Source organism: Mauremys reevesii, linkage group 1 (genome assembly GCF_016161935.1).
Source record: "Mauremys reevesii isolate NIE-2019 linkage group 1, ASM1616193v1, whole genome shotgun sequence".
NCBI lineage: Eukaryota > Metazoa > Chordata > Testudines > Geoemydidae > Mauremys > Mauremys reevesii.
The window spans coordinates 271,570,888-271,598,165 of NC_052623.1; the positions used below are offsets into that span (position 1 = coordinate 271,570,888).

At 43.4% G+C, this 27,278-nt stretch overlaps 1 protein-coding gene and 1 non-coding gene across 4 annotated transcripts in view; both read right to left on the reverse strand.

Annotated features, from left to right (window-relative positions):
• Positions 1–20,339, reverse strand: part of TCF20 (transcription factor 20) — a 107,963-nt gene extending 87,624 nt beyond the window's left edge. For 2 of the 3 annotated variants that reach the window (XM_039491865.1, XM_039491857.1), the window contains exon 1: positions 20,208–20,335. The gene's annotated coding sequence lies outside the window, so the exon portion shown is untranslated. Of the gene's footprint in view, positions 1–20,207 lie in introns of all 3 variants that reach the window. The other variant, XM_039491873.1, reaches the window with a different exon arrangement.
• LOC120396179 lies at positions 17,715–17,816 on the reverse strand. Its single transcript, XR_005593038.1, has one exon. It is a non-coding gene; the product is annotated as a U6 spliceosomal RNA (small nuclear RNA).
• Positions 20,340–27,278: the final 6,939 nt, after the last annotated feature.

Genomic DNA, 27,278 nt, shown 5'->3' on the forward strand with positions numbered 1-27,278 from the left:
CCTGCCCTGAGGCCCCACCCCAGCTCACTCCACCCCCTGCCCCCATCATTCACTCTCCCACACCCTCACTCACTTTCACCAGGCTGGGGCAGGGGATTGGGGTGCAGGACGGAGTTCAGGGTGCAGGCTCTGGGCAGCGCTTACCTCACGCAGCTCCCGGAAGCAGCCGGCATGTCCCTGCAGGCGCTGCCCCCGCAGCTCCCACTGGCCACGGTTCCCAGTGCTCAGGGCGGGGGCAGTGCGTGGAGCCTCCTTGGCCACCCCTGAACCTAGAAGCCAGAGGGACATATTGGCCGCTTAGGGAGCCATGCAGCACCAGGGCAGGCAGAGAGCCTGCCTTAGGCCGGCTGCGCCACCAGATGGACTTTTAACAGCCCAGTCAGCAGTGCTGACCGGCACCACCAGGGTCCATTTTCAACCAGGCATTCCAGTCAAAAACCAGACTCCTGGCAACCCTAGCTCTTGCCCATTGGTCAGGGTGGGAGAAGAAATCAAAGCCCCTGTCCCCGTGCATCTGAAAGATCTGTGGGTGTCTGAAAACCTCTTCCTGCATTCCTAGATATTTGCTGGGATCTGAGGGGACCTCGCCTTTCTAGAGAAGGTCTGAGCTCCTCTCCTTACCCCATGTGCATGTGCCAGAACCTGGAGGGACCCCATGCCCCTCTCTGGCCATCATATGACCTGGGATCTGAGAGACCACTCTGGAGAGGTCTGATCTCCTCTCCCTTACAACTCCCCCATGTGAGCTGGCATCTGGGGAAGCACTGCTCCTCTGAATGGCTTTGAGTCCATCTTCCTGCCCCCATTTGTGAGATCCCATCTGGAGAATCCCTGCTCCTCAGGGTTGGAAGCTGTGAACAGCATGCACCAAGATCCCACTGCTGAGACTAGGATGAGAGTTGATACAGGCATGATTGATGCATATCAGATTCTCAAGCACTGGAGTGGGGCGGGGGGAGGCAGGCTGGCTGGGATATATTGACACCTACTGTGATAAATGGAGCAGTTCACACATCTCAAAGCTATCTTCATGGGGTGTTCTCATTCAGCTAAGAACATCCCATTGAGATGAATTATCACTTCACACCTCATTGAGCCTCCTATGCTCCAGATCAGTGGTTTTTCAAACTGGGGTACCTATCTATCTCATCGAACTGGAAGGGACCCGAAAGGTCATTGAGTCCAGCCCCCTGCCTTCACTAGCAGGACCAAGTACTGATTTTGCCCCAGATTCCTAAGTGGCCCCCTCAAGGATTGAACTCACAACCCTGGGTTTAGCAGGCCAACGCTCAAACCACTGAGCTATCCTTCCCCCCCTTATACCCACTCTTGTCTGGGGATACACAAGAAAAATCCTGTAATGACAGACAACATATTTTACTTAATAAGACTTGGGCAATCTAATCAATGTTTATCATCCTTTCAATTAAAACTGCAACCGCATTGGTGTATGTTTCCTTTCTGCTGTGCGACTCAGAATCAGAGGTTTTCAAACTGGGGGGCACACGCCACAAAGGGAGCGTGCAGGAATGTTCAGGGGGGCTCATGCTGGCAATGCAAGGTGGGGCTCAGCTCAAGGAGAGAATGCCACCTCCAATTTTCAAACTTCTTAGCTGAGTCCCCCTTTGAGTTACAGTTTTTGGTTGCACCCCACCAACCCGGACAGGCTGGGTGGCCCACTGAGGTGAGTCAGTGAGTGGAGATGCTGTGCTGGGATGGCCCAAGCCACCTGGTGTCACCATTCACCCTCCTGAATACTCCTCCATGACTCCTTAGGGGGGCATGACCCACAGTTTGAAAACCTCTAGAAGCTGTTGCAAAATGGAAGGCAGAAATCTGCACTTGTCACTTCTGCCCATCTCAGATGGGGGTACGTGGAAGACTACATTATTTGGAAAGAGATACACAGCCTAAAAAGTTTGAAAACCACTGCTCCAGATGGATATATCGAGCCTCTACTAAGTCACTTCACTTCTGTGCTTCAATTTCCACATTTGTACAATGGGAAGAATGTTTCCCTCCTTGGCAAAGTGCTCTAAGATCTACTGATGAAACATGCTATGTAAATACCAACCTCTGTGGCCAGATGAAGATCTCTTAACTGCAACCCTACACAATAACCACTACTTTAATGACCACTAACTCCAAGAGCATGTTATTAAAAAACTCCAGGAAATTCATCAAAAAAATCTTGTTAACTCAGAATTAAGATTGCCCGGTGGTACCTCCCACCCTTTCAAACAAATTTCACAAAACTAAAATGTCTGAAAACTAGGAAATATAGAATAAAGGTGTACACACCCATGCAACTGTACCTCTGCCCTCTGAGTGATGCCCAATATGACCCTAACACACACGCTTGCACTCTGCCTTTGCACTATACTGAACAGGAGCTACTTATATCAGCCTGACACTCTACTCCACAGAAAAATCACCATATCTAACAAACTTTACAACCCCTTCACTCTTATGCACACTATGCCATCTAACAAACAAGTCACCTACCCATCACTAAACTCAGAGTCCATACCTCATATCCCCCGTAACTGCTGACACACTTCCTGGCAAGACCACCACCAGGTGCCCTGCTGACACAATCCGCAATACTGAAATGAAACACAATGGATCTCATGATACACATGCACCTCTTTCCTTTGATCACACATGTGGGGATCAGACAGAGGGGCTCATACCCCACAAAGAGGCATCAACCCCACAGATTGCCTCATATCACAATCACAGCTTTGCCAAGCTGCTCCAATTAACCGCTCTGCCATTCAGTACAATTACATCAAACACAGTGAATCCTGCTGGAGTGCATGCAGATAATTCCTAGTGGCTATTGGCAGCCCCAGTTAAGGTTGTTTGCGAGTGTACCTTAACTCTTCATTTCCAGGTTTTCACAAGTTTTTTAAGTTTATTCTAGAAGGGCACACAATGCCACCAGGCAAGTTTTGTCAGTAAACAGACTACAGGAGAGAAACAGTGAAAAAACTATAAACAAGGTAATGCCAAATGAACAAAGCAAACAGAAGTTGGATCTTACCAACAACAGGACATAAAAAAAATCAGACTAAAGAGTCTGGTGTCCTTTTAAACAGAATCCTCTGTGCCTCTGCATAAAACCATCCTGCATTTCTCACAGGATTATTTGACTGATCCATACAATTAGCAGAATTATGAAATTGAACAGCACTATAATGGTTTTTATTTAGGAATGGGTAAGGATATGTGGGAGAAGTCTTAATCCCATGAATTTGGAGCAGGGACCATCTTTTTGTTTTGTGATTGTTCAGCGCAGAGCACAACTGGTCCTGTCCAGGGCTAGAGTTCCTTTGATTACCCCTGATGTAGCATCTATTATTTTTGTCAAGTTCCAAATTTCCTGGTCAAGGCCCAGACTGCAGAAACATTTTTCACACCACAATAACAATAAGTAGTAGTAAATAAATCAAGTAGTCCAGTCAAAATCATCTGGCAGTTCGGATTTGGCCTGCGGTCTGCCTACTGACTACCTCTGTGCTATGGTAATACAAATAAATAATAATTACTACATAACAATACTTTAATTGAAACATACAAGAATAACAGGAACAGGTAGTAATATACCATCACTGTTCTTAGACTAAATGCTGTGCTGACAGAGTATAGGCCAAAGGATTATTTCACAGGTGAATCTTTTAGAGAAGACATGTCCAGGTAGACTGCAGCTATCCACCTCTACATAAGTAGAGGCTTATAAATGCCGTATTTTTTTTCCTGCTACAGGCTGGGTTATACTGGCTTGGATAAAACTTAACTGGAACCATTTTAAAAAGCCAAAACATACACCTGGTATAATAATCTATACTCATATAATTACATCTGTTCAGCAGATCCAGCTTTACTTATTACATGAGTCTCAGCTACCACTTCCTTCTCTATCTGCAGGAAGTCAAAAAGGATGACATACCAGTTTCTGACTGCAGACTCCCACACAATCAAATACACTCCCACACAGCTTACATCCATCTGCACATCCATTGCCCCAGATCTGCACTCCTGCCCCAATCTGTATCCAGCAGGGGCTCTCAGCCATCCATCCCACGCAAACAAGCTACACCCCTTTTTGATATGAACACCTCTACCAGCAGCCACACATGCCCCTTCCCACCAAATCCACCCTTACTCGCATTCTGACTGCCAGCACACATACATATCTACATCTGTAGTGTTATATACCTACCCTGCCCATTTATCTTTATTCACAGTGAGAAACCAATCCTCAGTACAGCTCTCTAGCCACTGTTAGACATACACCTTCATCCACAGGTGCATCCAGCCCTGTCAGTACAGGCTCACCATTTGCCATATGTATTTATAGTCCCCAGCATCACACTCATCCAGGGAAATTAAAAGTGACATGACAGACTACCTTCAACGAGTTAACCTCACTTCCCTCCTCTCCTCAATACACTCCCCCAATATCCAGTAGCCAAAATTCAGAGTGGTAGGAACAAAGGAAAAGAAAAGAAAACCACTAACTGTGGTGGGTGATCAGTGAATAATTTATGAAAGCATATGGTCTTTGTTCTCATTATTTGTGTGCAGAGAAGCAAGTTGCCCCATTATCAATACTACTAAATTATTTGCTGTAAGATGTAGAGTGACCTAAGCTACGATTTGAACCTGCTCCAAAAGGTAGCCCAGGGGGAGTATGGGATATAAGATCCAAAATGTATCTTAGAGCTCATCTACCCTATGGGTCTGATTTGGTTTACTGAAGTTTATAAACAAATGGTAATACTTATCCTACATACAACATATTAACCCAAGTAGGGCTCCATGTCTGTCATGGAGGTCACAGAAGTCACGGATTCTCTGACTTTCTGCAACCTCCGTGACTTCTGCAGGGGCCAGCTGCTGCTCCAGCGGTCCCCGGAAGCTAGTGCCACCGGCCCTGGATGCCCTTTCTCCCCAGAGGCTTCCCCGGCAACGGTCGTGGGGTGGCCAGAAACCCCCAGCAACTGGTGCCGCTGGTCCCGGACGCGCTCCCCCCTCCCACCCACCTTCTGATTTAATCACGAGTATTTTTAGTAAAAGTCAAGGACAAGTCACTTCACGGGCTGTGAATTTTTGATAATTGCCCATGACCTGTCCGTGACTTTTATTAAAAATACCCATGACTAAATCATAGCCTTACATATGAGCTCAGATACATGGAAGTACCATGTTTTGACCTTGCCTATGATCATGGCTGTAATATACAGGATTTAACCATGTTCTAACAATTCTGCTGTGTAGATGAGACTGGCCAACCATCTCTCATTACCTAAGTTAGTCAGCCCTTTTACTGCCAAGGTCAGTATGTGAAAGGATATCCCAAAAGGTACTGTATTTAAGAACCCAAAAAAACGACACACACAGCCACACACTTCTCTGCTCTATTTATCAATGACTGCACTAGTATAGGGTAGTTGCCCAGATTTTCCCAGAATATGTTGATGTAAGCACAGCCCAAAACAGCTGTGCTAAAAATGGTGGTATGGGGATGCTCTGACTTGCATTAGCTGTAAATATGTCAAAGGAGAATTTAAGAGGGAGCATATCAGTCTGGTTACACTTAACACAGCGGTATGTGTAATGTAAGGAAGACTTTTTTTGCATTATTCAACTTTTCTTTAAACTATGGACTCTATGACTGTTGTGACTCATTTGTACAAGAACACAGTAGGCAGCAAGTGAAAAATATATTATTTATGGTGACTTTTCAGTTAATGTTGACTTCAATTATCATCCTTAGAATTAACATCTCCTTTGAATAAATGGCATAGTTCACGGCTAACTGCTACTGATACAGAATATTTGCACTCATGGAGACAAGATGCACCGTTCTGTCTCGCTAGGTTTGCAGAATTTGAAACAATAGCTGAAGTGTGAACTGCCCCATTCATGTCAACCTTGTTAATTGTTTCACTGCTCAAAATATGAATGAAATTCTACACAGTTTACTCTGTGACTGCTCATTTTGGTACCACCAGTAGGTGAGTTTGGGAAACACGACCACTTATTTTTTGCACTCAAGTCAAGAAGCAGCTCCAGCTCAGGAATCCCAGCATGGCATCTGAGCCCCACTGAAGAGAAGACAAGACAAAGGACCACAATAGAGCCCACCTGCGTGAGAGGTTTTGTTAGAAAGAACGTAACATTTTGAATGGTAATTGTTTAGTAAAGTAATATTGTTGTAAGCTTGAAATATAACACTTAATTTTAAAAAAATGACTTGTATTCAACTATTTCTTAACATTCAATACTGAAAACACAATTCCTTAAAGTAAGAATACATCTTAAAATACAATTTATTTTCTAAAATATTAGTAGGCCTTTAAGAACACAATGAGGTGGGCAAGGTGATAACTAGTTTCATTTTCCTCTGGGGGTGGGCCTCAGCTTTCAAAAATTAGGGTAACAATGAATTAAAGGATCCAACCAGTACTCTATTGCTACATGTTCCACTGTCACCCTGAGCGAATTATACCCAACCTTAGATTTCCCCCTTGTTTTATTCTGCAAAGGAAGTGTATTGTTCAATGTATACTGTTGATTTTGCATATTAATTGCAATAAGAACATAATAACGGCCATACTGGGTCAGACCAAAGGTCCATCAAGCACAGTATCCTGTCCTCTGACAGTGGCCAATGGCAGGTGCCCCAAAGGGACTGAACAGAACAGGTTATCATCAAGTGATCCACGCCCTGTCACCCAATCCCAGCTTCTGGCAAACAGAGGCTAGGGATACCATTCCTGCCCATCCTGGCTAATAGCCATTGATGGACCTATCTTCCATGAATCTATCTAGGTCCCTTTTGAACCCTGTTATAGTACTGGCCTTCACAACACCCTCTGGCAAGGAGCTCCAGAGGCTGACAGTGCATTGCATGAAAAAATACTTTCTTGTGTTTGTTTTAAACGTGCTACCTATTAATTTCATTTGGTGGCCCCTTGTTCTTGTATCATGAGAGGGAGTAAATATCACTTCCTTATTTACTTTCTCTATACCACTCAAGATTGTATCCCCCCCTTAGTCACCTCTTTTCCAAACTGAAAAGTCCCAGTCGTCTTAATCTCTCCTCATATGGAAGCCATTCTATACCCCTAATCATTTTTGTTGCCCTCTTCTGAACCTTTTCCAATTCCAACATAGCTTTTTTGAGATGGAGCGATCACATCTGCACGCAGTATTCAAGATGCGGGCATGCCATGGATATATATAGAGGCAATATGATATTTTCTGTCTTATCTATCCATCCCTTTGCTAATGATTCCCAACATTGTTTGCTTTTTTGACTGCTGCACATTGAGTGGATGTATTCAGAGAACTATCCACAATGACTCCAAGATCTCTTTCTTGAGTGGTAACAGCTAATTTAAAACCTATCACTGTATATGTATAGTTAGGATTATGTTTTCCAATGTGTATTACTCTGCATTTATCAACATGAAATTTCATCTACCATTTTGTTGCCCAGTCACCCAGTTTTGTGAGATCCTTTTGTAGCTCTTCACAGTCTGCTTGGGACTTAACTATCTTGAGTAGTTTTGTATCATCTGCAAATTTTGCCACCTCATTGTTTATCCCTTTTTCCAGATTGTTTATGAATATGTCGAATAAGACTGGGCCCAGTACAGATCCCTGGGGAACACCACTATTTACCTCTCTCCATTCTGAAAACTGCCCCCCATTTATTCCTACCCTTTGTTACCTATCTTTTAGCCAGTTACCAATCCATGAGAGAACCTTGTCTCTTATCCCAATGAAAGGAACCGAGTACAAGCATACATTAGGGACAGAATTCTATCAGTTCTCACACAGTGATATGTTAGAGAGAAAAAAGTACATTAACTGCAATGATTGACCTGTAATGTGTCTATTGATTGTGGGTTTATGTAAGCCTATGTAGATTTTGCAAATTTATACCTGTAACCATATTACTTGTCAGTGACTCTCAATCCATGAGATGAAGACTACTAGCAGTCCATAGTCAAGTTTATGGTGGTCCACCCAATTGGTTGGCTGAAAATCATTTACACTAATCTTTAAAATATGATGGTCACTGCTACTTTATTAAAAGAATGTGTGCAAGTCAACCAGTCTCAGTTCCCTCGCAACTCTAAGTCCATATTGCTGAGACCTCCAAAAAGCTGAAATATAGGGTGCCTTGTGGGATTCACACGAATGACAACATCTCAAAGAACCAGTTTACGAGAAAGTAAACTGTTCTCTGTCCTTAGGTGTCAGTGTGGATCCCACTGTAGATGACTGGCAAGCAATAAGAGTTATAGCTATATCAAAGGATTGAACTACCACTCTCCTAAGCTTAGCATCTATCCTGGCTACCCTGTCAAGTGCATAGTTAGCAGGTTGCTTCATGTACTTGCCTTGAATATTTCAAAGACTGGCACATTTCTGAAGCAGGCCGAAGATTAGGCCTGTGCCCTGGGGAAGTGTGCCTTGACATTCGGAGGGAGAGTCTCAACAGCCAGCTGATAGCGGTAATCCACTATATTTCCACTCAGCAAGAGATTCTCTACAATGAGGTAATTTGACCTTTTAATATGCCTAATATGACCACAAATAGGTGGGAAGAGAGCCTAAAAAGCTCTTAACAGGCCTAAGGAAGGCTCCAGAGTATGGAGCTTGTCTTCTCCCAGCATTGAGTGCAGCTTTGAGACAAATACTATCAAGGTAATAGACTGGTTCAGGTGGAATTCTGAGACCACCTTAGGGTGGAATTTAAGGTGTGGTTTCATCACTACTTTGTCTCAGTGAAAATATGTATAAGGCAGCCCAGCCAGAAGAGCTTGGAGTGAAGTGACCCTCCATGCTGAGCCGATGGTAAGGTAATGTATTGAGCACTCAGACAACAATTTTAGAAGAGGCTCCATAAGCTTGAGAAGGACACGGAGGTACCATGAGAGTTGGGTCTCTGACTGGAAGGTAAGTGTGAAGAAGGCTCTTGAAGAATTCTGATACTGTGAAGTATGAGAATAGAGTGCAACTGTGCTAGTGTGACATAATATTGCAGTGAGGACTCTAAAAGAGGTAAACGCTAGTCCTGCATGTTGCAGGACGAGGATATAGTCCAGGAACTTTGGTATTGGGGCCTCCACTGGATTAATACTCCAAGTTCCCTAAATCAAGAATCTTTTCAGTTTTGAGGAGTATGTTTTCCTGCTGGAAGGTTTTCTGCTCTGTATAAGAACTTCCTGAACCTAGAGGGAGCAGTCTGTTGCTGTTGCTCAACCAGCCAACTTCAAGGCTGTCAGATGCAATAACTGTGGGTCCAGGTGAAGTATTTTACCGTGGTTCTGGGATGTTATTTCCAGTAAGCTGGAAGATGTATGGCAGGCCACTCAGACATCTGCAGCGGATCAAATAGCCCCATACTGGCCAAGCCAGTTTTGGCTATCATGCTGACTGAGGTCTTGTCCCATCTGATTTTGACTAGTATCTCAACACTCAGAGGAACAAATGGTAAAGCACACAGGAGGCCTCAAGACCATCAAAGGAGGAAGGCATCTGACAGGGAACTTGGGCTCACTCCTCCTCTGGAACCTAAGTTCTGGCACTTGGTGTTAGCAAACAAGTCTATGGTGGGAGTCTCCCACATTTCTGCTTAGAAAGTCTGTTCAGTTGTTGCTGACTCCTGGAAGGTGTACAGACTATTGGAGTCTGCCCACATTGATGACACCATTCCCAGAACATGATAGAAGGGTATAATAGAAAGCCTGCAAGGCTATTTATATAGTGCATCACCAATGTGCTGTCTATCAGGATTTGGACTGTGCTGATGCAGATCCCAATGCTAATGTCAGTGCTAGTTTTTCCTTGGTACCCACTTCTCCATGGTGGACAGTCACCTGTCTGCTCAATGGGATATGAGAGGACATGGACCTTGTTCATTAGGATGACTTTGGAGCTCTTTTTCTCTGGGTCTGATGAGATTTTCATGGACTGTTCCAGAAATTGGAGCTTCAGCCTCACATCTTGCAACTTACGATTCCTCGCAGAGAATAAGCATACCAAACATCTGCTCTGAACATGGAATTCTCCCAGACAGAAGAAGACCTACTGTGTTCATTTTTAAGGGGAAGTAGTCCATTGCAGAATGGACAGGGCTTGAAGCCTGCAGATTTTGAATGTGTCATTATAGAAACCCTGTAAAAGGGTGTGTACACCAAGGAGTGTACAGAGCAGTCTGACAAGGGAAGTTCAGTACAATAGTCAATTAGTTCACAGAAGATCAAAAGTGGTTTTGAGGATTCTAACCTGCACTAATAACTAACAGGTCAGACACTAGCCAGGTTTTGTCTCTCTGCCACAGGCCATCAGAGGAAACTGTTTATATCCTCATAGAGCAGCACAATGCGCATAGGTACCACTGACAGACACTGATAGGTAAAATCTGATCATGCACACAGTGCAATCCACACTGATACATACTTGAAGAACTTGTACGATCAGTTATCTCATGTACCATATTGATCACATTACGTTGTTGCCACTGTATTTTAAAATCTAAATGCATAACCACTTTAAATTTAATTGTTAATGGAATAAACTGATATAAAGTTACATATTAGTATATGATCAGTGGTCCACCTTTTATTTTTCTTTTCAAGAGTGGTCTGTGGCATCAAGTCTTTGTTCTCTGTGTATATAGTGCCTAGCCTGGTCCATGACTAGGAGTCCCACATGCTGCCACAATACTGCAGCCTCTTCTAGCCACTATAATACAAATAAAGTTGAGAACTACTAAACTAAGTTATGCAGTAACTAATACAGTTCTTCTATATTAATGTTGCAGTATAGGTTAGGTGTTGTATATTAGAATTGGATCCCTTGAATGGGAAATAGGATTTTATTACCTAATTTGGTTGAGAGTTACAGGGGACAGAATTAAAAGTTGAGTGAGGTGATAATGAGTGTTGAAGACTTATACATCAATGGGAAACTGGCAGGACAAACTGTTCATTCCCCCCCCCCCCTTTTAAGTATCCATCGTTAAAAATAAAGAAAATGTAAGAGGTGTTAGTTAACTATACACCAGTGAAAGCTTTCAAATGTCTCTAGCTACATTTGGCATTCTTCTCTCTCATCTCACCCAAACAGCACTAAAAGTTTAAAAGCTGGTTGGCATATAACAGGGGTCGGCAACCTTTCAGAAGTGGTGTGCTGAGTCTTCATTTATTCACTCTAATGTTTCGTGTGCCAGTAATACACTTTAGTGTTTTTAGACGGTCTCTTTCTATTAGTCTATAATATATAACTAAACTATTGTTGTATGTAAAGTAAATAATGTTTAAAAAGCTTCGTTTAAAATTAAATTAAAATGCAGAGCCCCCCAGACCAGCGAGAGTGCCACTGAAAATCAGCTCGCGTGCCGCCATCAGCACGCGTGCCATAGGTTGCCTACCCCTGGCATATAAAGTCAACAGGAGGATATCCTGGTCCTGACAGATCTTAATAGGCAACTTTAGCACACCCATAGGAGGCACATGGAAAGGATGATGGGGAAAAGAATATTTGGAGAACAAAGGATGGAGGGTTTTAATACATGGAAAAATACCTGATTAAAAGTTTTATCTCAAAAATTAAATATTTTAAACATTAATAAAAAAGACTCCATCTTTCTCTGCCAGCCACGTTTCCCTCTGTTTTTCCTCTGCACCCCTGCTTTACATATGCATCCTCCAGTTCTCTGTGCTCTCCCACATGCCATCCTTCTTCTGGCTTCCTATCTCACTCCACTATCCAAGTCCATTGCTCAGTCAGAAGCTAGAGAAGGTCTATTTATACACATTTTAAATACTCCACAACTTACACCCTAAAGAAGCTCCATAATAGTGTAACCCAGGCTGTGGCTTCAGGTAACAAGAATGAGAGGGAAAAAACAAGGGCATCAAGAAACAAAACACTGTACCCTGCCCACTTTAAAAAACACACACACCCCTGCACAGAGGTTTCTTTGCCCTGGTCCAATGTACAAGGAGTGACAACAGTAATTTGACCATCCCAAACTCATGCTGCAGGTTTCCCATGAGCAGTATACCCATTTTGTCTCACTCAGACAGAAGACCTGTCAAGGAAGACCGTGAAAGAGTGTTAGTGGTAGAGGGGAGGTAATAATCAGAAGTATGAAAAACAAGAGGAGGGAGAATGAGACAAGCTCTCTCTACACAATAAACCCTACATCAGCATAGCCTCCTAGTATAGACGAGCATACACGGATAGAAGACTTTTTTCTGTGAGTGTAGCAACACCATCTCACCAAAAAACATTAGCTATGCTGAAAGAAGCACTCTTCTGTTGGCAGAGCTGCATCTACACTGGGGGTTCTGTCAGCATAGCTATGCGAGTCAGGGATGTGGATTTTTCACACCTCTTACCAACACAGCTACACCAATATTAGGTGTAAGTATATTCCAAGCCTCAGTCAATGGAGAAGAATGATAAATTGGATAAGTAAGTGGAAAGGAAATGAGAATGGGAGAGACTGTGCTCATCGGGCATAATTTTCAGACGTGCCAGATACTTAAGACTTTACATGAAATCAACAGGAGCCACTTATTTTCTTGTGCTGAGGCAAGGTAGGTAGTTTATCAATTCTTCCTTGATGCCTGGGGCTGTAGAAGAAAGTGGGGAGAAGCACTGCTACCTCTTCATGTTCCCTACTCTAACAAGCCCCTAGGATCTTCCACTGTGCCTACATCACTGGTTCCCAACCTTTTCTCTGCTGTAGCCTGCCTGGAGCTCCAGGGGCTCTTCCCCACCACCTCCTGGCCAGCAGCTGCAGAAGGGCAGGGCAGGGGGAAGGGAGCCAACAGCTTGCTCTCACAGGAAGGGATGGGGGAAGAGAGGGAGACTGAGTTCTGATTGGTTGCTCCATCCATGGAGAAGGCGGGCCAGTGAGGCATCCAATCAGAAGGTAGCTTTCTCCCTCATTTTAGTTTTTTAAAAAAATTCTGCAGCACACCTGTTCGGGCCTGAGGGGGCACCAGTTGGGAAACACTAGCCTACATCATAATGAGGATATGATGATATACTCCTTATCCACGCTCTTCATATTTGCTTTTTGGACTAGGCTGAAAAAAGCCCTGGTCCTTACGAATGGTCCCTCTACTTTTTTCCCCCAATGTATTAAATGAATGACTCTCAGAGCTCAAGTCCATGCATTGATACCCTGCAGTTCTGTCTAACTGACCCTGCATGTGGAAGGGGAAGCATTTCAAAGAATGCTACCATGGACGTCATGCACTTCAATCTCTTATCTAAAAGCCTAAATTAAAGTGAGAGGTGGCGGCAAGAAGATAAAAACAAAGATAACCAGCCCTTAGCTAAAGCTGGTCTAAACATGGAGTTATTCCTGATTAGCTATTCCTAATTAACTCCATGTGTGGACTAATTCTGGAATAAGGGTGTCCATCCACAGAATTGGGAATAACTATGTGTAGACAAGCCCTAACAAAGTATCTTGGTTAGCATAAATATTCCTTGTGTCTAAGCAAGATAATTAATTTCCCAATTCCTCCTTTCTGACTAGGGGTATGTATGTATACACTACCACTTACGATGGTATAACTTATGCCGCTCAGAGGTATGAATAAGCCATCAAGTGACAAATTGCACTGACCTAAGCACTGGTGTGGACAGTGCTATGTCGTCAGGAGAGCTTCTCCTGCTGACGTAGCCACAGCTGCTCGTTGGGGGTAGATTAATTAAGTCAACAGGAGAAATCTCTCTCCAGTCAGCTTAGACCGGCTACACAAGAGAATTTACAGCGGCATAGCAGCATCCATGCAGCTGCACCGCTGTACTCTCACTAGTACAGCCATAGCTTAAGAGCTTCCGGATCCTCCTTTCTCACTGAACTGCAGAGAGGGTGAGCTTTTTCCCCCTGCCTCCTCTTTGTGAGCCTGATTCAATGCCCACTTAAGTCAATGGGTATCTTTTCACTGACTTAAATAGGCTTTCAATTAGGCCTCATATTCCTGCTCTGAGGAGCTTCTAGTTAATCTCTTCACTGTCTATTTTAGTGTTGGATACATACACCTGTTCATGTTATATATCTTTGCTTTTCCACCAAACCCTCCCCTATCAAAAAAAGAAGTTTTACTTCCTCAGCAAGGCCAACAAAACAAAATTGGAGTCTGTAAACCCAAAGTGCAGCAGAGTAAGACTGAGCAGATTCTTGTCAGTTTCATAGATATCCACAGGTTGCTAAATGAAACTGACAAGAATCATGTCAATACACACAACACACACACCCCCCATGTGGACAGAATGGACAGAGGAAAAGAGTCACCTTACTTCTTTCTTTCCACTTGCTGTATTCGAAACACATCCAAGTAAAACATCACAGTTTTTCAAATGGAACAACTATTCCAGGACAGAGTGAATCTCAACAGATTTCAAACCAAGCCCTTACGGAGAAGAACCTTGCAACTCTTTCCTCACCCTCCCCACTAACCTAGTGGAACAAAAGCGAAGGGAAAGTGTCCCATATTTACTGCCATTAAACAATCTCATAAGCAGGTGCTTGCCAATCCCTGTAGCATTTCATACTCTGGTTTGAGGGAGAGCAAGTTAAGATGGGCAGTGGTATTTTTCCCCCATAGAATCACAGAATTTTTGCCCCATAGAATCAAGAAAAACAGAATGAATTTAGGATGAGAAGTCAGCCTTAGCCTTAAAACTTCATAGCTTTATTTACACTGATTTTTTTAAGTTATTTTGGTAACTGTAAAAACACACTACACAAAGAGGAAAACAATAAGAAAATCAACTTACATAGGAAACAATGCATTTGCAACTATACCAAGACAAGACTACATAAAATAATATGGTAATGTAATTCTCTCATGCTAAAGTATTTCTAGATTTAGATTAATAATAAATTGTTCACATTCCATTCACTCTCCCACACATCCCCAGTGAGCACCACCCAACTCTAAAGTCTGAATTGCAGACACTATTCTTCCTGGAAAAGGTTCTCTGAGACCGCAAGCTTTTCTACTTTCTATACCTACACTCTCCAAGCAGACACAAGGAACACTGCATCCTCAGAGTTTAGCATACTGTCCCTGCAGCACTCCTCTATTTTTTCGAGTGCAGGGGGAAAAATTCTTGAAAGAGTCACTGAGTCTATGTTCCACCTTCCTAATTCAAAGCCAAACTATTCAGGCAGATCTCCAAACTATGAGAGGGCTGGGATAAAGGGTTTTCGGTGTAGAAAAACATTCCCACAGAAGCATCTGGTTGAAACCACAGATGGCAATAACTCCTGAAAAATGCTTCAGGACCTCCTGTGTAACCAATTTCCTAACCAAGGCACCTAATTCACGCACCTTAAGATTGGACAGTTTCCACAAGTGCACTGATATATCAACGTAAGTTGTTCTGAATATCTTGCTTTACCCTTGTGTGGCTGATGTTTCACATTGTGATTTTAAAAGGTAAAGACATTTTGGTTTGCAAAGGGAGTTGGCGATAGGAGTGAAGGGAGTTGAGGATGAGGCTCAAGTACATATTGGGTTTGTGTTTAGATCACTCATGGCAACTTGGCAAGTTTCAACTTAATAGCCAACCCTGGATTTTACAAAACTACAGCAAATTAATATAATTGACAGGATCAGCTCAAGAGAGCAAGGAGTGGAACAGCCAGGCTCTGCAAAGTAGCATGGAGATGTACTGGCAAATTGCCCATGGAAGTTTAGGATCAGAACTGCACAGGATGCTATAGGTCAAGACTGTGGTCCAAGAGGAGAGCTGCAAGGGAACCCAGGACTAGGAGAGTAAGGGGTACTGCAGTTTAGGGTTGAGAAAAGTTAGCTAAGTTGTACACAGCCATTCAAGATGTCAAAAGTAGGGAACATTGTGCTTGTTCTTCACAGTAGCAACACTGTTTAAGAGGGATATGTGCACAGCCCACTGTTTAGATTCTGCTTAGCTCCCCATATTATTAACTCTTTACTTCATAAGACCATTATATAAAAGTTCTCTTGAAAAAGGATACCAAAATGAAACTGTTCTAAAATATTTTAGATTGCTAAATATGGCTTAAAACAAAGTATTACCAAAAAAGTCCACATCTAAAACAGTAAAATTTTCAAAAAGACTGTTAAATCCAACATGGAATAATTGTGATTAAAATACCACCACTGATAATTGACTTGAACAAGAAGAACTGGTTGATCTCAATTCAGTAACTACTTGTGGATAAAGGCTAAATCACAAAAGCCACTACTGCAACTGGCAGTAGTCAGTAGTCTATTTAGATCCTTGCATGACCCCTATCTAACATTTCAATGTCTGGAAAGGCCAAACATAGGACTAAACAGCATAAAAATAAATCCTCTCATTACCAGGTCAGAAGCACAATAGTGCTGGAGAAACTAGCACTGCCAACTCTGTTCTGTGATGGTGGTGGTGGAAAGGGAGGGTTGTTGTGTTTATCTAAAAGCCTTCAGGCTCTAAAACTCTTAGTCCAGTGCCTTTCATAAATATCAAGTTTACTTGAACTAGTTTTAGCGATTTTTTTTCTAAAATATACATTCTAATTAAATAGCCACCCTAGAGATATGCATAAGCCAGCTATAAATGCCTAGATATACCCCAGCCAACAGTCTCACAATATAGGGAAGTCAAGCAAGCAGTTATGAAAACTGTTTGAGGTGATTACATATTATACCCTCATTTCAGATAGTAATAGTAGCAATAAGAATTGTGTAGTATAAATTCTACGAAGGGGCCCTCCAAGAAGAGCACCCATTGTCGTTTAGTTCTGCAAGGGCTTTAGTTAAAGATGACCTACAAAGGGAAAAAATAATAGGACCATGCACGGCTTTTCTTTTTAATAATGTATAAAGGCATGAAAGGATTTGTTTTTGCTTTAGGGGAAAAAAAACAGGTCTCCTCCATCCGTTTTTCTTGAAGACTAGATATCTGGAGAACTAACAGAACCAAGACATCATGGGTGAAATTGAATTAACTGATAAAGTTACTTTTAAATAGATTAAACAAACATGAACATCTTTTCAAAGAGCTGGAAGAAAAATTGGGTAACTTCACCTAGCCAATGAAGGGCTGAGAAAGCTCCCCACACACATAAGACCTCCAATGAGTACGCCATTAGAGGTAAGACTTGACGTTACTAATAATCCTTAGCTAAAATTTATTTTAAACCCTGCTTACAAACACCCTGCAGGCTTTCTTTATGTATCAGAGCACCAAGAAAAGCACAAACCTAATTATTTTTGTTTTTTAGGTCGCCTTAAAAAGAATCTTTCTTCAGATGCTCCAGTGCAGGAGATTGGTCTTTTCACATTGGGGACTTTCCTTTATGATCTGCCTAGGGACCATAAAGGTTCATTTAAGTGCAGGTTTTAGCACAAACAAAGGTCCCATCATTCCTAAAGCCCCTGGAACCTGATTTAAAGATCAAAGTCCAAATTTACATTTTGTCAAACGGAGACTTAACTCTTCCTACCAGAGAAATAAATGCAATGGGGCACCATCAGGATGTATAAGCAGGCAGTTTGGGGAGAACCCAACTTGCCAGAATATCCAAAGGTTTCTCACAGATACACGAGGTTGAGAGTACAGCAGGTACACAAGGCTACCAGATTCTCCAAGATCATGTGGAAAAGGGCTGGCACGCAAATGTGATCCTCACCAACTGGGATGATACGAATTTGCGTGCCATCCTTGCGCAGGGGCCACGCTAATCTTCTCTGTATCGTTCCAATTTTAGTATATGTGCTGCCGAGTAACACACACTGATCTAAGTGGTGGTGTCAGAATACTATTCAGAAGTAACATCAGATTTGCAAATCACTGTCATGGGTAAACAAGTGATCCATTTTCTGAAGGCCTGGAGTTTGCTGAAATGGTTGAATGCTATTCTGCTTTCCTTAGACCTTTAACAAAAGTTTATCAATCAAGGAATACATGACTAGCCTGCCAACCAAACACCTCTTCTCACCATAGTCCCCTCTACAGAGAAACAGGGCTGTCACTGCTCCTCTTTTGTCATGCCAAGTGACCTTACTGAGGAGATACAGTAGACAAAAATACAGATACATATAATCCAAGTTGTGTTAGAAAAATATGAAATCCCATTTAAGGTGCTGGCTTCAGAGAATTCTTCAACCAAAAAGAAGGTTGGTACAATAAGCTCTTTAATAAAAGGAAAAATTCAAAACCACCCTAAAAAAAAGGGATGGTGAAAGGTGCCATATTGAAAGTCCCAAAAAGAAGACAACTTCTCTCACTCAAGGCCCAGCTAACGCATCAGAACCCTAACTTGAAAGGAGTTCAGCCTCCATTATCCCATTCAGTTTTGACTGGGACTGGCCAAAAGAACTGACTGTGGTGTGGGCACCTGCCCACTAGGAACCGTACTAAGAACCAACAACTCATTACAGTTATCCACTGATGAGTCAGCAGATTGTAACATGTTTCAATTGCTAAGGATATGAGCATACCATTCCCAAATCTCTAAGCCTCCCAACCTCTTTTTAAATAAAAGAGCAAGTAAGGATACATCAGAAAAGGAGGAAAGGTGTGGCCTAGTGAAACTGCCCCCCCCCCCCACTACTGGAAGGGATGTCACGTCAGGGACTAAAGATGAGACCAGTTCATAAAACATTAGAGGGTGCTTAGCAATGACAGGCAGCAAAGCTCCCCTCCAGCACCTCCTGCCAGTCCCGCTGATCAACTCCCCCTCCTCCCTTCCAGCACCTCCACAGCATGCAGGAGGCACTGGAATGGAGGGGAAGGAGCGGAGACAGGGTGCACTTGGGGGAGGGACTGGGTGGGAAGAGGCAGGGTGGGGCAGGGCTGGGAAGAGGTGGGGGCTTGAGGGAAGGGGGCAGGGCCTGAGGCAGAGCAGAGGGTTGAGCAGCCCCCCAAGGCCTATAGGAAGCCACTGCCAATTTACACTTAAACATGGCATGACACCAGTGTTGTGCTGAGTATGGAAAAGGATGGAGAATGACCAGGAGGGCATGGGGGAAAGCTGCCTGGATGAGAAGTTTCCCCTAACCCTGCCACAATGGATCACTTGTTGATTCACACCCCACCCTTTTAATAACAGAATCCCCATACAACCTACCTACCTACCTAGCATAGTTAATGTTTGCAGTGTTGTAGCCACAATGATCCCAGGATATGAAAAAGACAGTGTTGATTGGTGATGAAATCTCTTTTATTGGACCAACTTTGTTGATGGAAGCTACATGGTTTTGAGCTACACCAAGTTCTTCTTAAGGTCTGGGAAAGGAAGCAGATCTTCCCCAGACTTGAGAAAGAGCTTGGTGTAGTTCAAATCCTTGTAACGTCCAGTAACAAAGTTGGTCCAATAAAAGATATATCTTCACCTACCTTCTCTCTTGCATATTTAATACATTATAACTTTCTCTTTCCCATGGTGGGTAGAGAATAAGGCACTTTCTGTGAAAAAATATCATAAATACAACTTCTAGCTAAAAGGAGAGGCATCAACACAACACACGCGGGAAGTATTTTTCTCCATTTCTCATAAAAGCCCCTTCCCATTGTTTTGATGAGACCTGGTGAGAGTGTTCAGTTCTAGATTGCCCATCCAGAAGGCAACAAGGTGCTGCTAACTACATGCTTAATGCACTCATAATACAGCCCATCTCCTCTGCTTTGCACATGGTGTGCATCTCTCTCTTTTTTTTTTTTTAATCATTAACACCCCACCCCGGCACACCACCACATTCACCCCTCACTTCAAAACTTCACTGGTCTTAAAAAAAAAAAAACATGATTGTGGGGCCGGAAGGTAAAGAGGTGTGGGGCACTTCAGACGGAGTAGAATGGCTTCTTCGTTCAAAAAGAAAATTGAAGAGGGTGAGACCAGAACCACCTTCCTAACCCCTCCCATCCCCCCTCATCTCACTCTCCCCTTCCCCCCAACCTACCCCCACCCCCTATCCGAGTCCCTGGGCACCACTATTTATAACAGGGTTTTTATCGTCAGCCAGGGGAGCTGGGGGCGGGGCGGGCCCTGCTAACAGCCACTGGGCCGCACGCTGTGAATCATCCCCCCCGGGCCCCGCCACCGCCCTCCCCCGCGCGCACACGCCCCCTCCCCCACCGCCGGGGCAGGGTCCCCTCGGAGCAACTAGGGGATCCGTTACCTGCGACCCTCCCTCCCCCGCGCGGAGGGGGGAGCGCGGGGCGGGGTCTCTCAGTGGCGCAGGCGGCGGGGCCCCGCTGCAGGCCGGGGGGGGCTCCGCGGCGGCGGCGGTTCGGGGGTTTCTCGCTCCATTCTCCCCTCACACACAGGAAATAACACAGGTCAGCTGATCCTGCCCAGCCAATGGGGAGGTGGTGGGACAGCGCGCGCCAGCGGGAGCAGCGCGAGGCGGCGGCAGGTCCCGGGCAGGGAGGCAAGGCGAGGACGGCGCGTGCGTGCGCGCGCGCGCTCTCGAGGTGTGTGCTGGGCGTGGCGGCTGCAGCCACCTCCTTCCCCACCACACGCTCGTTTAAAGGGGCCGCGCCACCACCCGGTACACGGCGGGCGCACCACTGGCTCGGGGCAGCTGGTGCCCGTCCCCCGCGGGTGAGGGGCTCCAGCAAACGGCGGCTGTAGCGCAGCTCGGCGCCAGATTCCTCTCTCCGCCCCCTTGCCCCGCCTAGGTGGCCCCGGGGCGGAGGCGGCTGGTGCCTGTCACGCTAGGTGCAGCGGCCCCCAGTGGGATCCTGGACTCTAGCCCTGCCCTGGACGGGGCAGGTGGAAAACGAGACCCACGTTGCCCGGCGGCAGAAGCAGCAGCGGCGCTAATCGCTGGGAGCTGCTGGGGAAAGGGGGTGTGCTGGGGCCGGGCAGGGCTGCACAGTGTTACTAGTACAGGGCCCTAGCAAAGGAAATCGGGGCTAGGAGGAAGCCCGGGCCCTCCCATTTCAGCGCCCTTCAAGCAGGTACCACGTCTCTGTATTCCCAAGGCTCTGCCCCTTCGCTAACACTCAGGGCTCCCGAGGCCGCACAGAGCCTGGGGAACCTTTTAAGCCGCCTTTACTCGTAGGAGCAGTGGATCTTGCCTACCTTACAGGTCCGCAGTAAAACTCAGGACTGAAGGCTGCTGCAAATTCCTCCTTAAGCACCGCTCCCAGCCCTAACCCCAAAGGAAAAGAGGATGCAGTAGGGCAGGACCCAGGTCTGGGCCCTTCAGCCATGCTGCTGCCCCTTTACCTGACAAAAATAACTTCCATTTTCCATTTGTAAGTTGTGCTAAGGTGACATTACTACGGAATTGTTAAAGCTCTGATATTTCTGAGTTACTTTAGAATCTAACTGATGCTGTTTGATCACTTTTTGTACCTCCCTCAGCTGTAACATGAAAGCTAGATTGCTCACTTCTGTGCATTTTCATTGGAATCAAAAGTGGTCAATAACATTTTCTAGTTAGGGCATTATACATTAACCCCTACATTTTGGCCTAAAGTACAGTGCTTTTTTAATGAGTAAGGTACTGCAGAGCAACATTGCGGGTACAGTGGTAGCGCTGTAGAGAGCCAAAGAAGCAGCAAGGAGGGTGTAATTCAGATCTAATGAACACCAGACCTGAAAGGAGAGGAGGAAAACTTACATAAAACCTATCTGCTTTATACATGACTTCAGCCTGTAGTATCAGCTCTTCCCTTTCACAAGTGCTATACTATTTTCAGAACCAATTTGAAATAAACAATTTTTAAATGCTCTTGTAATATCATACACAAATCTTTAAGGGTCCTTAAGTGCACTTCCCCCCTTGAGCAGTAAGTTGAAGGTTTTGTGCAGGTATTTCCTAGTTTACAAAAAATTAGCATGCTAGTGTAGGGGACTGAAACATGGAGTTGGAGGGGCCAGCTGGGAAGCAGGGATGCAAAGCCTGTCAGATAATCATCTTCTCCATTTAGAATTTGCATGTCAGTGAAGGAAGCTTTATGAGACACTCTAGCTTCCTCCATCTGCCACTCATAGCTTTTCATGTGAAAATGCAGGGTAGTGGCAGGCTGAAAAATCTTTAAGTGCTAAGCAGAGAAAATGCAGTCATTTAAATCTCTCTAGGAGGAGTTTAACAGAGCAAATATGATGGTTTCAGTTAAATTTCCCCAATCTCTGCTCCCAAGAACCTCAGCCCATCTTCATCCCTTGTAGGCCTTACTCTGGAAGTAGGCCCTTGCTTATAGCTCAGCCAGTACAAATTTCAAAATTACACTGTACAATGCATTCTCTTGTCAAAAGTGATTATGGGTGAGACTGGGGCATAGATGGGACTGGCACAAGTGCAGTCTGAGTAAGACTGAAGTCGTGGCAATAGATTGGGGGAGGCAACCAGGAAATATAATATCTACTCCACTTTACTGATTATAAGTGCCTACCATTTGTCACTTGAGTTAGCAATTTGAGGGGTATTACTGAATCCACAGCTGCTGTTAGACCACCATGTATAGGGTTGGAAGAATTAGCTTTTTATTGGTAAAAGTCAGCAAAGTAAATTTAACTGTACACATACACAAACTGATGGAAAAATATCTCCATTAATAAAAAAAATTTACAGGTAGGCAAAGAAAAAAATGTGGCTTGAGAACTTATTGGAATTGGATTTAAGGATATTTACTTTGTATGTTTTGACATGTGATGTTGACAATTTGTAATTTAACAGTTATAAATCTTTAACTTTTTGAAGCTCAACATGTACTGTCATTAAATAATTGTCTGCCTCCCTGCCCCAAAATTTCCTGCAACAGTGAAAATTTAAATAGAGGGGGAAATAATAAGAAATGCTTAAAAACAACACTGATATTATCATCAAAATTATATAAAAAATAAAAATTAATTCTCCCACGCCTAATCAAATAGCAAAAGTTTCTGGTAAAGTGTCTCCCCCCACAATCTTTGACTTGCCAGGAGCATGCAACTGTTTCTTTCTGATGCAAACCTTCTACTGTGATATATATGCCTTATCTCCCTCAGATTAAATTACTGCAATGCTCTCTACATGAACTACCTGGAAACTGCAGTTTGTTCAGAAGGCAGGAGCCATTTTATGAAACAGGATCTCTCCAGAAGCACATTACACCAGTGCTCTGATCTGCATTGGTTTCTAGGTAAAGTTTAATGACTTCACCTATAAATCCCCGAATGGTTTGGGAAAAAATGCCATGAGAAAGGCCTCTCTCCCAGTGATACTGCCACAAGGGGGTTAGTGGAGGTGCTCAAGCTGGAGCTCCTGTGATACAGCTTCTGGCAGTGTGTTCACCATGAGGAACCCTCCACTTTAGAACCTACCTTTCCCTGGTATGATATAGCCCAAATTTTGTTGACCTTCTGAGGATGCTAAAAAGCTGTTAGAGATGGAAGACCATGATAATGGCTGTTATCTTGAGGGAGGAGTATTAATTGGATTGAAAGTTTAGAGTACAGGATGGATTTTTTTTTATAAATATTAAAATACATAAAATACAAAGCCATTTATAGGCCATGATGTTTGATATATTAATTTTACAAGAAATCAGCCTCAATAGAAAGTTATGTTTGATTTATGAACAATCTATGAGTCATCTTCTAAAAATCAGGAATTTCTTTGGTAAAGATGCAAGAAAAGTTACACTGAAAAAAATAAATTAGGAACATGTGATACTGCACTAGAGGACCACTGGTCTTATTCCATATGGAGTATTGTGTGCAGTTTTGGTCTCCCATGTTTAAGAAGGATGAATTCAAACTAGAACGGGTACAAAGAAGGGCCACTAGAATGATCCGAGGAATGGAAGGCCTTTCGTATGAAAGGAGACTTGAGGAGCTCGGTTTGTTTTCCTTAACCAAAAGAAGGATAAGAGGAGATATGATTACACTCTTTAAATATATCAGAGGGATAAATACCAGGGAAGGAGAAGAATTATTTCAGCTCAGTGCTAATGTGGACACGAGGACAAACGGATATAAACTGTCAGTCAGGAAATTCAGGCTTGAAATTAGACGAAGGTTTCTAACCATCAGGGGAGTGCAATACTGGAACAGCCTACCGAGGAAACAGTGGGCGAAGGACCTCCATGACTTTAAGATTAAGCTAGATAAGTTTATGGAGGGGATGGTATGATAGGATAACGGGCTTAGTCAATAGGTCAATTAAGTGCCACACTGGTAAATAGTACAATGGGTCAATGGTATGATATAACCTTTTCCAGAGGGTTTGGCTGGAGAGTCTTGCCCGCATGCTCGGGGTTCAGCTGACCGCCATATTTGGGGTCGGGAAGGAATTTTCCTCCAGGGAAGATTGGCAATGGCCCTGGAGGTTTTTCGCCTTCCTCCGAAGCATGGGGCAGGGGTCGCTTGCTAAGGAGTGGGTGGATCGGCTTATGTGGCCTGCATCTTGCAGGAGGTCAGACTAGATGATCATAATGGTCCCTTCTGATCTTGAATTCTATGATTCTATGATTCTATGATATGGGAATTCCTTTCTCCAGCAATGGCCATTGCCAGATGCTTCAAAAGAAACAAGGAGGAGTAATTTTTAAAATGTTTGCAACTCAAACTAATCAACACATTTACTTATTCTTATAAAATTCATTTTGTGCTTAGAAAGAGTATGTGCTGTAAATTTGGGGATGATACACTGTGTCAGCAGTACTCAAACTAAGGTACATGTACCACTGGTGATACCTGGGTTGGTTTATAGTAAAGTATTAGAATAAGTATCCATTATAATTATGCTAACTAAAGTTACCAAGGTAATATGACAAGTACTTTTGAGTTTTAGATGTGGTATGCCAAGTCCAAGAACTACTTGCACTATGCTGCTCATCCATGAGAGATTTCATAACAAGTGTCAAAGCCTCATTTATCACATCAGCAGGTTGTTTCTGCTAAAATAATCAGCAATTAAGTAGTTAACAACATTGACTTCTAAATGGTTCTCTTTAGGTTTCAGAGTTAACAATCCTAGTGAGCTGAATGGGGCAGTTCACTCCTCAGTGATATTGTTTTAGGCTACCTGCCCACTCAGGAAGACAACCATGCATCAGTTTACATTTGATTGATGTGTATAAAGTTTTTCTTCACAATTGAGGGCTGCAATCTTTTTTCTTTAGGGGAAAGAAATCTTAGATTCTGCAGAATCTACTGAATGACAACCATTTGACTACAATCATTTCAATATAGGAATAATTATGACTAACAGATAATTAAAAATTAAACCCATTAAGACACTTAGGTCCGAGTCCTGTAATCATATCCATGTGGCTGAAACCCTACACCTGCGCAGATCTAACTGCAGGATCAAGGCCATAAGTAACCATCTATACTTGAAGCAAGTCACTTTTCAAAGTTTAAAAACAAAAACAAAAACATTGGAGCCAAAACATTATTACTCACCAAAAAGAAATTCTGGAAGGGGCCTCTTAAAATTAATATAACAAACTAATCAACAGATTTGCTTGTAAATTCTCAGAAAATTTATTCTGTACTCCAACAATAAGTGCTGTACACAGAGAGGATATACCATATTATACATACATAAGAAAGACATAAGTCCCTGCTTTTAGTGCAAATGTCTACACAACATCAACTATAGACACACAATGGCATCTCCCTTTCCCTCCATTTATTACCCTCCAAATCCTGCCTCTTTCCCCATACATTCCTTTTTCCTCATCCCCATCAAGAAGTCTCAGTGTGAGAATACTTGTATATAAATGAGGGTGCGATGAGAGGCAAAATGACAGCTAACATTTGAGCCCTTTAGCATGGAGACTCAAAGAATCCTGGGAAAAGTAAAGGCATTTAAGTAGTCATTGAACGCTCAAGTAAATTTCTCCCTGCTCCTACTACTGCAGCCATCAAAGTTCACAGGGTAAATAGCACTGGTCAGCTTTAGCATACTCAGGCTCCATCTGCTATTTTAGTATCAGGTTTACCTTGCAAATCCTGTCTCTCACAGGACACAAGTTCCCATGGGGATTTGAAAAATTCCTTCTTACCCTGAGAGGACTGATAACTGCAGATGGGATAGGCTCCCTTAGACATTGAGGTCACCAATTCTGATCTAGCCATGGGTTAGTAGTTAGTCATGACCACACTCCAGTAACATAAGGCGGAGGGTGTCACAACCATACGCAAAAGTCATGGGTATCGATCTATGGGGAGAAAAAAAGATTGAAACAATGGTGTTTAACACACTTCTATCTTAAAGGTGTCTTTGCCAGGTCCTTGTTGAGGTGCACAGAATGGTGATATTGTCTTTTCTGTGGCTAGAGGACATCAGCTTTCAGGTGCTGCCAATTCAGCATCAAAATCAACCTCTTAAATTACTTATTTTATTAAAATATCACTAACTACTTTCAGCAACTCCCTCTACCTGTGGACTAGAAGAAATCAGAGCACACAGGTGTTTCTAAGGGGGAGAGGATTTCTGGAGGTGTTTAGTGGGATTCTTTGAGGCAGAGTTTTTAGAGAAAAAAAGTTTTATGCTGAAAAGTGCTGAACTAGCAGCACCTGGCAGGCTGAGATTATTACACACAGAGACAGGAACATACAGATTTCTCCCAGGCACATAAACTGCATTCCCTCCCCAAAATAGCATCCTTATCACATCAAATTATTTCTCCTTTCACTCTATTTCATACACTATACACACTCTCTCTGTCACTGGTACAACTTTTATCTATACCACTTAGATGCTATGAGGATGGGCACCAGAGAAAAAGCTAGATATATAATACAAGAGAGGCCAGCAAGATTAGTCACATAGACCACACTACCATGGACTGAAACTTACACTAGTTGTGGGACAGCTAATGCTTTAAGCAAGTTCAAAGCAACAGCAGTTCATCTGTTTTGAAGTGAGACAGACATCAGTATGGCTGCATTCATTAGTATTTTCTGGCACTATTCCCATTCCTTCTTTCTACTCCCTTCATAGTGATTCAGCTAAAAAGTCTTATATCAGACCCACTGGAGGGAGGACCAGTATTCAGTCTCTCTCAGGAGTCTGGTAAGAGCCTGGAGGGCTCCTCCCTCATTAATTCACTGGCATTAGACTCCCCGTAAGATACTAGTCAGAAAGTCTAGCTTCTTTGTGGAAATATTTTATGTAGAGCAGAGAGTCTCAACCTGGTGGTCATGACTTGGTCCATCACTTGGAAATGGCTCTCCTTCAGGGGCACCTCCATAAGCCACAGTGCTGAGGCCTGCAATCCAATCGCTGCAACATCAAATCAGGCAG